At 42.9% G+C, this 12413-nt stretch overlaps 1 long non-coding RNA gene across 6 annotated transcripts in view; it reads right to left on the minus strand.

Annotated features, from left to right (window-relative positions):
- The window catches only part of LOC108352884 (uncharacterized), an 83963-nt gene that overhangs the window by 11496 nt on the left and 60054 nt on the right, over positions 1 to 12413 (minus strand). Inside the window, exons 1-2 of one of the 6 annotated variants that reach the window (XR_005493842.2) lie at positions 1539 to 1708; positions 135 to 189 (exon numbers count right to left, since the gene is read on the minus strand). The exons of 3 other annotated variants lie outside the window; for them this stretch is intronic. This is a non-coding gene — a long non-coding RNA (uncharacterized LOC108352884). Of the gene's footprint in view, positions 1 to 134; positions 190 to 1538; positions 1709 to 12413 lie in introns of those variants that run through there. 2 more of the 6 variants (XR_010057866.1, XR_005493844.2) reach the window with 2 other exon arrangements.

Below are 12413 nucleotides of genomic sequence, written 5' to 3' on the forward strand. Positions count from 1 at the left end.
AAGCAAAGAACAGCCACAAAATCAAATTAAGACAGGTAGAAATGGGAGTGGGCTGGCCAGAATATTCCAGGTAGTACTTACATGCCATGAGCTATGCAAGAACGAAATGGTCACTCTGGATGTCAGAAACTTACCTACCATACAGAAAAACACTGGGATAGTTTGTCTTGATTGTCAACTAGTCAGAACCTGAAACCAATGACACATGCTGCTGAGCCTGCTAGAGAGAGCATTTTCCCTCAGAGGGGACAGCACTAACTAATGGTCCCAATCTAAAATGGTGGGGCTGCCTGCCTGTGTTCACTTTTTGCTGAGCTAGTGCATTTGTTGTTGTTGTTGTTGTTGTTGTTGTTGTTGTTGTTGTTGCTGCTGCTGCTGCCATGGCCACCACTACCCTTCCCTGAGATCAGACTCCTGCTTCTTTGACATTCCAATGTAGACTGAATAGCAATGACTCCTTTGGAATCTTCCAGGCCATTGATATCAGTTTGGGGTCGCTGAGATTTCTAGCTTCCTGGGCTTGGGAGCCACTGAGCTTGTCCAGTATGAAGACAGCTACTCCTGGACTGCCCAGACACAGTAGTGTAGGGCAATCTGATAAATACCTTTTATCATGTACAGTTCTTTGGGAGGGGCAGGTAAGAGCCCACTTATTAGGGAGTCAGATGTTAGTAACTGTGGCCCAGTAGCACAGATCCAGATTAGTCAAAATACCATGTTCCAACATGGGAGCAGCTTCTCTCCTCTTCCTCCCTCTCTCTCTCTCTCTCTCTCTCTCTCTCTCTCTCCCTCTCTCTCCCACCCCCTTAATCTGTTACTTGTTACTAACAGATTGCTACGTCTGACATAGAGGTGGCCAAGAAATGACTATTAGAGGACTAAAAATAGCCCAAAATAAATTGTAATTAGGCTCCAGCCCTGCAACATTCCAGCTGCTCCACTGAAATTCTAATCAGTTGATCAGCATTAGAGAACAGATCAAATCAGCTTGTAGACGGAGCTGCCTTCCTGAAGTTCTTACTGTTTTCCCATCCGCTCTCCCCTTCAGTAGACAAAACATGTGGTAGGATTATTACACTTAGAGTAATCAAAAGCACTGCTTGGCCTAATGGAGGGAAGGGAACAGGTGAACGAAACACACATTTTAAACAACTTAGAGTTAAAAATCTAGGTTCACCACATGCTTTACAGTTACCATGCTCCATAGACTCTGCTCTCTGTATTCAGAGCTTTTACACAAACCTGTTATTTTTTTTAATTCTATTTTTTTCTCATTTGTCAGTTTTGATCTTACAGCTATAACCTCATGCTGAGTGGCTAGTTTTACCTCTGTTAAAGACAGATCTTTAATAATCAAATTAGAACTACTATCTACAGATGCTGAACTGATCTGTTTCTTTTTCTTCTAGAAAATCCTGCCTGCTATGAGCTCACTGTAATATAATCTTAAAATTATCAAAGTAAAACATTTGTAGATTACATTCATGTATCTTCTGGATATACAAAGAAGTCTTTGCAGTTAATAAACTACAACAAACCTGTAGAGGGCCGCTGCCACCACAAGATGGCGCTGGCTTCCACTGCGCCCCACGTGGAAGGCCAGGATAGCTTCCACCATTACAAGATGGCGCTGGCCTCCGCCGCGCCAGCCGACTTCCTTTCAGGAAGTAAACTGTGTGCGCATGTGCAAGAGTGCCTTCGTGCCAGGTCTTTGCCCACTCCGGGGCGTGCCTTATGAGATCATGGGTGAGCGACCAATCAGGTGTGGATGCACCGTGCTAGGGTGTATATAAGCCGCACCATGCGGGCGCGCGGGGCGCTCTCCTTAAGATTTTAATAAAAGTTTGGCTGCCGCAAGGATTCGTATGTCCCCATGTGTTTTCTTGCTGGCGAGGTCACGCGTGGGATATTTGGTGCCGAAACCCGGAACAAAAGCCACACCATTGCCAGGCACCAAGGAGGGCCTCCGTTTCACGGAAGGGATCTAGAAGCGGCAGGAATTGAGGTAAACTCCGAGAGACATGATAGGAAAGCATGTCAGAAATAGAGCGTAGTGAAAGGTTGCAATGAAAAAATGATACTGATCGATCTCAAGCACCAGGCCCTTCTGTGGTCTTACCACCGTCAGAGGTGATAGTACGGGGAAAGGACGCCCCAGGGACAGTGGCCACCTCGGCTACTGAGGGAAGGACCCCTGCAAAAACTGTGAAGAAACCGAAAGTTATGGATCCTTCGTGGACAAGACTGGTAATTTTGTTTATTTTTTTCTTTGTGTGGGAAGCCGTTACAGCCGCTAGGACAGGTCAGAGGGTCCTTACAGAGCAACAAGAAAGTATGTCGGAGGGAGAAAAGGTCTCTAAAGAAAAAACGAAAAGAAAAGGAGATAAAAGGAACACAGTATTTTGGGAGAAAAATTTTGTCTTTGTGCTGGTAAAAGGTGTGATCAGGCTCTATAAGATTTGCAGTGTCATACTGACTAGGCTTGATAGAGGCAGACCGCCTGAAAATTTATTCAGGAGAATCAAACAAAAGGACATCTCAATGCCCATGCACAGCTTGATGGAGTTAATGTAATTGGGTTGTGAGTGGAAATACTCAGGACTGTGTTTCACTTCCATACCATTGGCGAATGTCAGTCGTGCTGCTCAGATAATATATCTCAGTATCTTACAGGAATTTGGTTTCAACATGTTGATGGACTAGTCCAGGAATTGAGACAATCCATCGTCCATATCGACTCCACTCGAGTGGATAGTCACCGTGAACACCATCTGGTTTTTTCCCTCTTTGTCTATTGTCTGTCCCTGGTGCACCAGGATGTCCCCATGTCTGTCAGTGTATGTCTGTGGTTCTTGTTTCTCGTTGTTTAAATGTTTTATGTTTCATGTTCGAAAGAAAAAATGGTAAAAGCTTTATCTGCTGGTCGTTTGCACCTTGATTTGGTTTTAACTCGTTTCAAAAAGGGAACAAATGAATAAAAAAGTTTCAATCAGGCCTTTAGAGCCCTGCACCTGTAGCTAGGAACATAGGTCAGCTGGAGAAGCTGCCCAGAAGCTAAGCATCTGCACGAGCTGATCTTAAAGGTGCCAGCACCTTCTCAGCTTCTTTGGTACAAGAGTTGAGAGCTGTTTCTCTTAGAGAAATCCCTGACTTATTATTTGACTCAACAGGTGACAAGGTGCTTCTCTTAAAATCATAGCAAAAAAGGTAAAAATGGTGTTTGGTCTAAATATTAAAGATATGTGTAGCCAAGTCAAATTGTTTCTGATTGGTTTTAAATGTGTAAATATGCTCTACTTGCCTTGGTCATAGATTGTTGGCTTTTTAGTTATTGGATATGGTTAAAAGGGTATAATATTGGTAACAGAAAGTTGACATAAAGCTGGTAATTTGGATGAAGTCATTCTAGATAACATGGGACATGGGCCAACCTAGGGAAACAGGTCTAAATTGAGATAATATTTTTATGGAATTCTTATCCTAGAAACCAGGCTTCTAAAAGAATTTAGGACAATGTCTCTTTGTTGAGGTATTGGAGACCACACCATTGTGCGTTCATATATAAGAATTGGCAGTCAAACTTTGTACTAGTTTGTTGGAGATCGAGTTTTGCTTTCCTAGTTGTGGTTTGCCCAGAAGTTACTGTATTTTGATGCTAATTCCACTGCCCCTAGAACAGCTGCCTAGTCACATACTCAGAACTCAGGTGACCTTCCAATGTTGTGGCTGTGCTCTGGTGTTACAAAGAGAACTTAAAGATTGTGATTAAGGATTGCCAGTGTTACATTGACTAACTCAAACTTATTTTTAATTAAGGAAAAATCAAACAGGTAGAGACTGTTACAAGATTTACAAAGGATTGATGAGGTTTTGGAACTCGTGAGAACATTACAGCCAGTTTACTTATTCCAACTGCCATTTCAAGATAGATTCAGAGGATTGCTAACAGCCTTGTATTAGGTAATTTTGTTGCTTCTTCAATGTAAAAGGTTAGAACTTAAATCTTTCAGTGTATATGGAAATTTTTACTACAAACCTTTGCTCTCAAAATGAGCTTTAATATTTGGGGAGTAGCTGTTACACTACTCCAGAAAAGAATATTTGAAGCTAATTTTAAGCTTCTAAGGATATGTTAATTGGCTAAGTACCTCACCCTACCAGAGGACTTAGGTCTTTGTTATGCACATTGGAGATAAAGCTTCAGCTGTGTTAGTACAGAGTTGTGGACTGGAGTCATGGAAGTATTTTGAAAAGAAACCTGGTAAAACATATCTTATTCCAAACAACAGTTAATTGGTTATTACAAAATACTGATATTTGGCCTATTACATATACAATTTTTTCAGACAAAATTGATAATTTTACTCTTTACATGCTTTTGTACTTCCTGTATATTTGTGCATACAACCCATAGGAAATGCGCTTAGTGTATTTATAGGTGGTTCATCTAATGAAAAGGCTACATATATGATTGGATCACTTGTTTATTCTCTTGAGTTTCCCCTGCTTCAACACAGACTATTAAATTCCGTAGTTTAGCCACTGCTTTTAAATCAAGCCTTCAATTCATATACTGATAGCCAATGTGTGGCTTGTGGTTTACAATTGATTTCAATTACTTAATGCTTTATTAGAGACAGGTTTTCTACTTAAAATCAGTGAGTGATTTCAGTGTAAATTGTCTGACAACTCACTGTCCTTTCAGTGCTCTGGCTCAGACAACTAAACAAAACCATAGACCCAGCTCTTTGAAAATGGTAATGGAGTTGATATGAAAAGAGGAAGACTCCATTTGCCTGCTTTCTGTTCCCAGCCTCACCCTGCCAGTTCAGGGATTTCTAGTACGACTAAATCTGGACAGTATTTACAAGATTTGACATTTCTAATTAATGCTTATGTTTAGGTAAATAAAGTTTGTGAGGTGCTAGAGAAATGGCTTAGTGGTTAAGAGCACTAAGTACTGTTCCTTTATAGGACATTTAAGAACTCAAACTGGATTGCCTGGGCTCCTTAACAAGGGAGGACAATGATACCAGACAGATTGTAGGCCTTACATAGGAACAATTAGTCAAAAAATCTCATTCTTTATATATCCAAAACAATAATGCTGGAGACAATAATTTGGTATACAAGTCAATTTATAAATACAAGTGCTGAGTGTCCTCAATTTAATCCTCGAGGATTTACCTTAATAAATAATATCTTTTCTATATCTTAATAAATAAAAAGGGGGAGTTGTCCCTGTATGCTAAATAATGCTCCTTTTATTTCAATTTTAAAATTTGGATGCCAAAGTTTATGGCACCCTACAACTAGGCATACTTCTGCCTAGGTGAAATAGAAAGATCCACATATTGACATGATCCTGTCCAGATATTTTACATGGGGAAGAGGGAATGTTTGTGTTTTTTCTACAGGATGCTACAAAAGTGTGCCAGCTGCCTGAGTGGTTGCTGAGACTTGCTGATCCTGGTTACATGAAGATTCAGCTCTCGTGGTTCGGGTCCCTGGAGTCATTCCTCTTCCCTGAGAGGAAGATAGAAGATTCCCCTTCATCCTTTGTCATCAGAGATTTTGCCGTTGCTGCAGTCAGTGTTACCGCTGCGTGTGTCCCGTCCCACTATGGCCCGCTCTCTGACCCTCTGTGCACTGCTGCTTTCTGGAGAAGACTGGACTCCAGCCGTTGCTGCCCCCTTCATTCCCTGGTGACTCTTGCTGCCTTAACTGGTCTTTTTACAGACTGTAGCTTCACAGGAATGCCACCTGCGTAAAGCTGCTGTGGACTGGGGAACTCTGCCCTTGTTGTACAGATCTCAGAAATGGTTCCATTGTCTGCTGGTTGTTCCAGAGAAAAATGACTGATCCTGAACTGTCCTGGAAAAGACCTTGACACTTTCGCTGCTATTGTAGCAGCCATTACTGCTGCAGACATTGTGTCTGCAGTGTCTGGAGTTATCCTCCCCCAATCTATTGTTAGACAAGCACAGTGGGTGAACTTTCTGGAGTAGTTGCTAACAATGGGAAATTCTAAATTCTATTATAGGAGCGGCTTGACTACGGCCCTTGGTGGTAACAGCTGAGGTGAACCAGATGAAGTGCCCGCTACTTATCGGGAGTGGCTCTGTTTGGTGCAGCCCTATGCTGTGGATTAGTGTTCATACTATGGTTGGTTTGCAAACTCAGATCTCAACAGAAACGTGACAAGGCCGTTATCACTCAAGCACTTGTGGCCATTGTACAAGGGGCCTCCCCTGGAATTTGGTTATCTATGCTCAGGAATTAGTCGGTATCTGAGTTCTCTGCTCTTGCACCCCATGGATCTGTGGATCCATTGCACTGGGATGAGAGAGACTCTCTCTCGGTATCTGAGTTCTCTGCTCTTGCACCCCATGGATCTGTGGATCCATTGCACTGGGATGAGAGAGACTCAATGATCCTTTGTTCAGCCCTTCCACATCGCTGAGGTTTCCTCATTGCATGCAATAGGGTGATCATGATTTGTTATAAAATAAATGATTTGTGATAAAAAATAAATAAATAGGGGGAGATGTAGAGGGCCGCTGCCACCACAAGATGGCGCTGGCTTCCACTGCGCCCCATGTGGAAGGCCAGGATAGCTTCCATCATTACAAGATGGCGCTGGCCTCCGCCGCGCCAGCTGACTTCCTTTCAGGAAGTTAACTGTGTGTGCATGTGCAAGAGTGCCTTCGTGCCAGGTCTTTGCCCACTCCGGGGCGTGCCTTATGAGATCATGGGTGAGCGACCAATCAGGTGTGGATGCGCCGCGCTAGGGTGTATATAAGCTGCGCCATGCAGGCACACGGGGCGCTCTCCTTAAGATTTTAATAAAAGTTTGGCTGCCGCAAGGATTCGTATGTCCCCACGTGTTTTCTTGCTGGCGAGGTCGCACGTGGGACACAAACCGGATGTGTTCTCCTGTGTGTGCTGCATTCAAGCAGAGGCAGGAGGACTATGAGTTTATTAATGCCAACCTGGACTTTGTAGCAAGTTCCAAGTCAGTAAAGTCTATGTCATGAGGTCCTGCCTCAAACAAACTGGTCAAAAATTGCAATTCACAAAAATGCAAAAATGATAATAAACATTGAATAGCTTATTCATACTGGAAATAAATTCTGATAATAAGTTTCAATAATCGCATACTTAAAGCTCTTTAAAAGTTATCTCAAATGAGGAAACAGCCTAACATACATAGAGACATCACTGTCTTCCACTTGTAAGCGGTATATGGGAAAGTGAATTTTATTTACCAAATTTCAGTCTTAGAATCATAACAAGCTCAGCCCACAATGGAAGCATCTACCCTTATTTGCCACTAAGAAAAGGCAAAGATTGACCAAGCATGGCATTCTTGTTCTTCCAGACTTATTAGCAGACATCGTTGTTGAAGAAAATTACTCTTCAGGCCTCACTTGATGGCCTGGTTGGGAAGGTAGACAGTTAAGGAAAAGGAGACTTGAGTAGCAGCTGAAGGGAACAGGATTTCACAGTTAGCACTGGCCAATGCAAGCTTTCTTCTGGGGACATCTTGAAGGTCACATAGGACCTCCTACAAATTCAGGCACTGATCTGCAAATACCCACTGCGGGACCTAGGGGTCCACTGCTTCCACCTGCCGAATCCTGAGGTGGGATTCTTACCAGTATGTGCCTGTGGTGTGGGCAGGGATTTTTGAGATCTGGATATTTGGCAACCCACTGTAACTGGAAATCTCCTCCTAACCCTTCAGTCACACAAATGGAGGGCCTAAGAAACAGCTGACGACCCACCAGGACACTGTTGGCATTTTGAATGGACATCTACTTTGGTGTGTATTGTGTCTGGCAGCATCCTTGACCTCCAGGCACTAGATTCCATTGTGTCTCTGTCTGTGGTTATAAAGGTCAAACAGCACCTCCACCTACTGTCACATTATGATAAGAGGCACCAGGACAAGGCTCCATGATGTCTTGTAAAGCTGGGTTCCATCATTAAGCAGAACAAGCACTTGACAAAGTAAACTTCATACCAAGAACCAATTTTAAAAAGTAATTATTTTAAAAAATTAAATTAGCATATAATGTGTTTTGATATGATTACACTTTGAATAAAATGTGCCTTAGTAATTCTTCTTTATGATCCAATTTTTATTTACTACACGCATAGTAAAGGCCTATTTGATTATGAGCATTTTCAATTTATTCTATTCCAGCTTTAGAATTTCCTATTACTAAAACCTAAATTCCTGACTTCCGGAATCCAAGGCAGCGAGTAAGCTCATAGTGGAGTCCATTCAGTTGCCCCTCCCTCCCCTACTGTTGGGTGATGCTGAAGATGACAATGATGCCCAATGGTCTGAGCATAGCTGTGGCCCATCTTTCCACCTCACTCACTCTCTTCCATTCTTGTTGAGGGGATCATTTCTCATTTGAAGGGGACAAATCCCTTCCAGGAGAAGGCTTTCAGCTCCTCTCATTCTTTTAAATCTCTCTACAGGTTAAATTCTTTCCTCACAGAGGGACTTCCCCCAGGGAACTTTGCAGAAGAGGGTCTGACAGAGTCACAGGAGAACGAATAGTACTGTTAACGCCTATCTTCTGGATATTGTACCCACGAGCATATACTAGTTATGGCTATGTGCACAAGACTTGAATACACACACACACACATGCACACAAATACAAACATGCACATACACACACATGCACACAATACAAACACACACACAGAGAGAGAGAGAGAGAGAGAGAGAGAGAGAGAGAGAGAGAGAGAGAGAGAGGAAAGTAGGAAAGGACAAGTTGAGAAGAGGGGAGTAAACAGGAGTTGATGGGAAATAAAAGAGGCAATAGGGGTGAATATGATCACAGGGCATCATATACATGTCAAGTTGAGAAAATAATTGTATAAAAATGTAAGTTTAATGAGAGTCTATGAAAGTGGGATATGGCATTGGACCCAGCCCAGTGTGCTTTTCTATCACCTCCCACTCCTGTTCCTTTCCACCATGTGATTGGACTGGGCTGCAATGCCCAGTTCCCCACCCCTTCCACAGTGGTGCTAACAGGAGCATATTAGATTTCCTCTCCCTGAAAGTTAAGTCAAGATTGATGCAGACAAGGTCAAGAAAGCTGTTTATTCTGGGTCATATGGTGCAGGAGATTTTGGAGACACCAAGTCTCTTAGAGCAATGATGTTGACTTGAAAATATGTGTGTGTGTGTGTGTGTGTGTGTGTGTGTGTGTGTATAATTGTAGGTCAGGTAAGGACAACCAGTCATATCTGAGTAGTGACTGAACTATATATATCTCCTTGGCTGACCTGGAGTTTGCTTTGTAAAGCAAGCTGGTCTATATCTCATAGAGATCTGCCTGCCTCTGCCTCCTTACAGCTGGGATCAAAGGTGTGCACCACTGTGCTCAGATAAGCCTCTTGCTTTATAGACAAAACAGTTGATCATAGACATTCCTTATTTCAAGGATTTAAAAGTAAATGATGTTGTATTCGTCAGAGTAGATGTGCCTCATTACCTTTGTGGTGGTCAGTGAGGAACCTCTCACCAAGAACTGAGTAAACGCATGAAGATTGAAGGACAGGTCTAGGTGGTGTTACAACTCTTAGAATAACAAGCCATTATAAATAGCTAGTTTCAACTTTCGGGATGTTGTCTTGCTTGAATCAGAACGAAGAGCAATACAGGTCTAGAACAAGACAAAGAACTTGGCATGCTCTCCTTCCTTAAAGATGATCGATCATGTGTCATCTGCCTTAGAGATGATCTATCATGTGTCATCTGTGGACTGACGATTATCACCATGAGGCAGTGATTCTCTTCTCTTTGTTCACGAGAATCTTCCACAGTGTTGGAGCTGTCACAGGTGACAATTTGCTTGTACGTTCTATTCCCTAGGAATTGGGCAGGAGATGACAGGTATTAACATGCAAATGGTCTACTGTTGAATGCCCTGGAGGCCAACACTCTGGAAAAGGAAGGAAGCAGGTTGAGTTCAAGGGAAAGCAGTCTGTCAGCCATGTGGCAGGACCAAGAGCTGAGATCATGGTCCAGAGTTGAGGTGAGGGAAAATCATCATGTTGTGGCCCTGTGGACAGGAATGGCACAGGTCTTGCACAAAGTATGATTCTAGGAGAATGACTGACAGTTGAGAGTGGCCGTCTTCCAGCCCACCCAGCAGCTAGGAGAAAGTTCTGGGTAGGTATCTTCCATGCCTCTGCCCTGTTGCTGGAGCGTTTGACAGCCTCCAGACTTGAGTCCTGAGAGTACGCTGCTGTGTAATAACATCAACTAAAAACAAACAAACAAACAAAAAAGGCCTGGCCTACTGAGTCATCTGTAGAGGTCTACTGATCTAACTGTGAACTTTTGGTGGGTTGGAGTTTCTCTCCCTCCCCTGCCACAGATGACCCCTCTTCCCTGGTTTGTCCTATATTTCCACCTCTTTGCATGTCCACAGTTTCCCTCCTCAGCTAGGCTCAGTTGGACTGAGCTGACACCCTACGAGTGCACAGGAAACCATGACAGCTGGTAGAGGAAGAGAAGCAGGGTGTCTCTGGAGATGTTTGTCTTGGGCAGGGAACTAACTTAAGCCAGCCTCCAGGACACAACCTGCGATTAGGAGGGGGGAGACTAGTTTCTGCTTCAACTCCTGCCTGAGACTACACACTGTCTGGGCATGGGAATTCATTCCTAATGTCGTTTCCAACCTCCAGACATGCAGACCTACTGCTCCAGAGACCTGGTGCTCCTGAGGCCTGCAAGCTTGGTACCACTTCTTGGATCTGGAATGATTTTCAATCAGGCTGCTGCTGCTGCTGCTGCTGCTGCTGCTGCTGCTGCTGCTGCTGCTGCTGCTCACAGACCTGCTTTTAAAAATCCTGCATGATAGTATGTTCTAAGTGTTTTCTTCCTGAGTTCTTAATGAAGCACTTCCTGTTTGATACGTCCCTGTTTGTCTGATTCATTCTTGGAGTGGCTGAGATAAGAACGTGAAGGGAGGCAGGAAATTATGTCCACCTACCTTCTTGGCAGTGCGTTTAGAGCCTACCACACCTTCCAAGATGCACGTGTGACAGAGGCACATACTTTACACATTCTCTCACACACATATTACACACACACACACACACACACACACACACACTCATCCCAGATATTACAATAGTTTTATTTTCTTTAGAATAATTAAATCTTTTCACGAAGTCGAGGTGACTACATGTACTGAATTCCTGTATTATTTTACTTACAACATTTAGTCATCTTTCTAAATTAGTCAATAGCAAATACATTTACAAGGGAATATTTTCTAAGGGGTATACTTTCCACTTTCAAAGCAACATAAAATGTTTTTAAAAGGGCTTTGCTTACTGGCTCTCGTTGAAGCTTCAGTGAAAGGAGAGGGTTCATCTCCTTGCTGCTGTGTACTTGGTGACAAGCCGTTACCAATAGTTTATTACAAAGCTTGTTATTGACTGAAAGGTAGTTGGGCTTGGTAACTGTGCTTCAAGAGAGTGTCTCAATCAATATGCTGTAGTCATCACCGAGGCCCTAAGTTCTTGGCATAGCTGCTGGAAACTGAAACGGCATTGGGTGCTGTTGATGGCTTTGCTCTGCTGTTTCCCATGGAGCGTGTAAATGCACAGAAGGAATGAAGAATCCCTGGGTGGCTTCGTCAAGGGTCTTTTGTGTAGACATTTTGTCATCCTTGTATCCATGGATTTCTAGATTGTTTTCGTCTAGATATCATTATAGAAATGACTAATGTGTATTTATTTGCGCCGACGATATCATCCCACTGGGAAAATACTTCCAAACAAGCATAAAAGGAAATATTTATGTTCTAGAGAAACCACAAATCTGTCAATTTTTTGTAATTTTTGTTACATAAATAGTGATTTATGTTGCTTATAGAAGAAGTTGAGAGCAATTTTAAATTATTCATAATTATGATTCTAAATGAGTCCTTTACATGATTCAGGGTATGTTTACTTGTCTTCAGATTTACGCGCTCAGCTGCTGAAATATTTATTGTTACCACCCTCGCTCTGAAGTGCTCTCATAATAAAAGAACCAGACCGCTGCAAAATGAAGAAAGTCATCCGGCTACATGACTATTTTTTCCTTTGGTTTGTTTGTTTATTTATTTATAGATAAGATCTTGCTCGGAACATGGAATTCTCCTGTCTCATCTCAGATAGCTGGGCTGGCAGGCACGGCTCTCCATTAGTCTTGAATGTGAAGGACGTGGGATGCTGCTAGGCAGAGTCCTTTCCTAGCATTCAGGAGGCTTTCCATGCGGTTCCAGGCAGCCCAGGACTAGGGCATGGCAGCGCGCACATAAAATTTCTGCACTCACACTTGGAAGGTTGAGGAGGGAGGACCAGGAGTTCAAGGCTATCCTGAC

This window comes from Rattus norvegicus, chromosome 15 (assembly GCF_036323735.1).
Source record: "Rattus norvegicus strain BN/NHsdMcwi chromosome 15, GRCr8, whole genome shotgun sequence".
Taxonomy (NCBI): domain Eukaryota; kingdom Metazoa; phylum Chordata; class Mammalia; order Rodentia; family Muridae; genus Rattus; species Rattus norvegicus.